This window comes from Furipterus horrens, unplaced genomic scaffold (assembly GCF_987537825.1).
Source record: "Furipterus horrens unplaced genomic scaffold, mFurHor1.1.pri manual_scaffold_9, whole genome shotgun sequence".
In the NCBI taxonomy this organism is placed as follows: Eukaryota; Metazoa; Chordata; class Mammalia; order Chiroptera; family Furipteridae; genus Furipterus; species Furipterus horrens.
In genome coordinates this window covers 81,677,951-81,682,784 of record NW_028327179.1, presented here as the reverse complement: position 1 = coordinate 81,682,784, position 4,834 = coordinate 81,677,951, and positions in this window count along the sequence as shown.

Sequence of the window (4,834 nt, the reverse complement as noted above, 5' to 3'; positions counted from 1 at the left end):
CTACCTCATCTCTTTTCCAGACCCACAGTGCCTTGGCACTCCGCTGTAGCCAATGACTTCCTATCAGTCTCAACTGATCTTACCCTTCAGCTACCATGCCTCAGAGGGTGGATGTTTCCTCTGCCTGGAACATCTTTTCCTCCTTTGTAGAGTAATTAACTCCTAAGAATCCTTCTGACCTTCTTATAGAAGTTGTCTTTGACGTTCTGGATTAAATTAAATACTCCAACCATAAATTCTAAGAGTCACATAGCTCACCATCAAATTTGTATCCACAGCAATTCCATATTTGCTTGTGTGAGTAGTTAATTACTGTGTCTGCTTCTGCATCCCCAACCATTAAATTATGGGCTTAGTGAGGGAGAGTCCTTCTCAGTTCTGCTCACCATTACATTCCTCCAGTGCCCTGCACTGTGCTTTGGAGTACTAAAAGCTTGATAAACATTTGTAGAAAAAATGAAAAATGAATATGAGCAGTATATGAGAGCATGTAATGTTGGCCAGGTTTCAAGCATGCATATTTGGGCAATTAAATTTCAGAAGACATAAAAGGTGGTTTTATTTATGTTTGAAATATTGAAATCAAAAGGTTTCAATGAATGAAGTGCTGTTTGTTTCTGCCCTGGCTTTTGATTCCTTAGGGCACCTATTAATTTGCCACATACCTTTGATAAAAATGTTTGCATTTTGTTTGATTTTTATTTGCTCTCTTGCCGTCCTTAGGGAGCAGAATGCCTGTCTGATTCACTCTGACAGATCAGTGATGGCAGGTCTGTTGCTGTAAAAAATTGTCCACCTGAAGGCTGTAGCTCTCCTGCAGGGAAGGCTCATAAGCAAATGCTGTTGTTAGCAACCATGCATTGCTGAAGACACACAGTGAGAAAATATGTCAAGCATTGTTTCAGTGTACAGGTTTTATTTTTCTTTTCTTACTCGTCTTGTCCCCTGTTTTAAATTTAATGCATTTGACTTCATATTATTCAGCCAAAGATGCTTTCATAAGAGGATTTTTAGCTGTAGTATTGGATTTCACTTCTCTTTTTACATAGTATTTCATACTTCTTGTTTAAAATCATCAAAAGAAACTTTCCCTAAAGTGAGGACAACAGGCATAGCAAGCTTCTCTTTATAAGGTATCTTTTTCCCCTTTTTTTCATGTACATACAAACACACTGTGCTGTCTTGCACCTAATAGTCAATAAATATTTATTAAATTAATAAGCATGTAAAATAGTTATATATCTGTATATTTCTCCCCTTACAAACCATTCTGGAGAATAGTAACACTTTATCTAATTTGATTTAGATAAAATGCTTTTTTTAAACATTCAAAACTATTAACTATAGTAATAATCCTTTGCTCTGCAGGATACACCAAAGTTGGGTGAATGGACTGATTTGACCAAGAAATGAATTCCCTTAAAAATTGTAGTAATTAGAATAATAGTCCAGATTAAAAGCAGATTGTTAATGGGTACTTCTGACATAACTGTATTCAGGCTTTTTCTTTTAAGTTGTTCTAGTTCAGGGTGTATCTATCCTTTGTTGATGATTCAAGGATTTGAAAAAATGAAAGTGCTTGAGGTTTAAGTGTAACATAGACGTAGTGGGAAAGAAGCAAGCCACAGAATGATTATTTAACATACTGGCAACTAAATAAATAGTTATAATGGGAATTTTCTTACCTAACTCGAGGAAAACCTATAGTTGGTTACATAATTGAAAAGTGATGAATGTGAGGGTTCATTAAATAGTGATTAATACACATCTTACTTTATTTTAATATAAAACAAATACATTTATTGTTTATTTACCAACATTTTGAGTGGTGTCTTCTGATGGAAGGTCCTTTCTTGCATAAACCACACATCGTTTACATTTCTAGTTTGAGTTTCATTAAAGTAGAAAAAGTCCTTATCACTATAAAGCAATCTAAAAGTATAAGCATTTTAAGTTTTTATCATAATATTTCATAGTTGTCTTACCACCACCTAATTTAATTCTATTTTAATAATCTCTTTATAAAATATTCAAAGATAACCATTCTTTATTTTTACAATCACCTCATTAGTTTTTATATAATGTTAATTTAAATAATTATAGTGATGAGTACAACTAGCTTTCATGTGTAAGCAACATAGTTCAAGGAGAAGGGAGGGAGCAGAAGTATATGGGTCTACTAGAGAATAGCCTTTCAGTGATTGGGTAGGCCATGGCCAGTCATTGTCTTATGGGTGAAGGAAGAGCATTAGTGAATCCAAAATTTTGGTTAATTTTAACTGAACAACATGTTTTTTAAAAATGTACTGTTTCCTTGTCCTAAGGATAACGTGATTATAGAAATTTGAAAATTATATATATGAAAATAAAAACCATACACAATGTATCACCTGGAAAATCACTATAAATATTTTCAACATTTCTTTAATCATTCTTGATCCATAAACACATGGATCCATAAACACTATAATACAATAGTTTTAAACACAGCCCATGTTTCATATAAAGTACGTGTATCATATAAAAATATAGAAACAAGTACTTATGAGCCATTATTCCTGTTATAAATCATAAATATTAGTAGTAATGTTGGTGGACCTATGTTAGAGTTTCTAGATTTTTTTCTCTTCCATAAAACTCTTGTACCAAAGAGAGATTTTTATAAACAATATAAAGATGAGTAGTATTGGACTTAAATGAGCATTTTATTAAATTTATTATTTTTTGAATATTGTATTTTTTTAAATGCCTCAACCATTTACAAATGAAGATACATGAGTACAGGAAGATTAGACTCACTACCAAGATTACCCTGCCAGGTAGTTAATGAAAGAGTCAGGATTAGAACCCAGATCTCTTCTCAATATTTTAATACATAGATACCTGATATACGTCTAGTTTCTATGATGAACATAATACTCTAACAGTCTGAGAATGTTTTCTTACTATAAGTATTTTCCTCTATTAAAATGGCAGATTTCTAACACTTTAAAAATATTCCTAATAGTAGTTTAATATCGTAACATTTTTATAAGTCATTACAGAACAGCAACAAAATATCATCCAATAAAAAAACTCTGAATTTCTTTTTCAAAATAGCACCTGAAATTTAAAGAATTTCAGAATTTGTTATAAATAAAAATGCCTGGTGTTATTGCCTTCAAAATCCTGTATATAATTTTGAAGCCCACTTTTAGATCGTAAACAACTCAAAATTAAGAACTATCTTGGCTCAGTCTACTTCATTAAAAACATAGCACAGTGCCACATAAAAATGTATATAACAGATACCTGTTTGACTGCCTCTAATTATTTTTCTTGCTGTAATAAGATCACCACATCTTTCTTAAATATTGGACTTGTTTTGTTTTCCTTCACCTTGAGTCTGGAGAGGAAAAATGCTTTTTCACCTACCTCCCATTTTCTGTGCTACAGTGATATAACCTGTTCTTAGCTGAAGACCTAGGTTATAGACAGCTCCCCTTATTTTGTATGTCCTCAAGAGTACTCGGAGAAAAAGGAGAAAATATTAGCTAGCTTTCCATACAGCTCCACAGAAGGGCTGTGCTTCAGGTGACCTCTGGTGATTCAGTGGGTAGAGGTGTGAAAGGAATATGACTTTCCTTCCCTTTTTTATTCCCCTCCTTTATAGGCCAAAGAGGAAATCTTTCTAGGTATAAAATCCTCCATGGATTGCAAGCACAGCAAGTAAGAAAAAAGCCTTATACGGATTAAAAAACCCAACATCTAGAAAATCTAAGAATTTTGTATAAAAGTCTGCTATTGTTTAAGGTTCTATCTATAGTTACTTTACTAGGTGTAAAATGTGCATTATAAGTCTGCAATGATGATACTTAAGAGTTTTTTCTTACAGTTGAGCAATTTGTATAGATGAAAATATAATAAAGTATTTTAGATAGAAAATGAGTATTAGCAATGACAAATTTGATTGCAAGTAATTGATCCACAGTTCAACCTAACTTAGTGAAAAAACACAGAAGTATCTCATGGTCTCCAAAACTGAGAGGCAGCTGAATTTTAGGAACAGAACCATGGTCTGGAGCTCTGGTGGGGTTCTCTGTCTCCTTCATCTGCTTTCCCAGCTACAGTTTGCTTTTCTATGTGCCTTTATCCTCATTGGAAATATGGATGCCAAAAGCTCCCATGTTCTAGGCTAAAGTGGAGCTATTCCCCACCAGCTTTTTCAGTGTCTTTCCTGATTAGCAGATGTCCAAGCATAGGACTAATTGGCCAAATTTTGGTGAATTTGATAGAGCCAGTACTCCAACAATAAACTGTGTGGACATACTTCCCAGAAAAGTGTGTATGGCTGTTGGTAAGACAAAACAAGAGGTCTTTGTAAACACTTAAATCTCTTTGTTGATATTCAAGTAACTAAAACAAATCAGTTACATGACAATTACTTTCTGCGGACCCATGACATACCAAGGAGCACTCTGATCCAACATCCATTATCTTTTCAATTGTTAAACAATGAAGTGAACACCTGTGGCTTTTCCTATTGTGGGGGAATGTTTCCACAATATTTCTGTGAACTGATTTGTCTACATAACATAACCTCAGGGTGTCTGTGCATACCCTCGGCCACATTTAAGATCCAGGTATGGTTATCTGACCGAGTCTGGCCATTTTGGGGGACATTGCAACTAAAATGGAAGTTAGTATCTTTCTCTAATGATTAAATCTTTCATGTGTAAATTCACAAGGTGTTTCCAGGTGTGTTTTATCACACATTTGAGGGGCAAAATAAGCTGTGATACTGGCAGAAAGAAGCAGAGACAAAGGATGGATCATGGTCCCTCAGAACATCGTT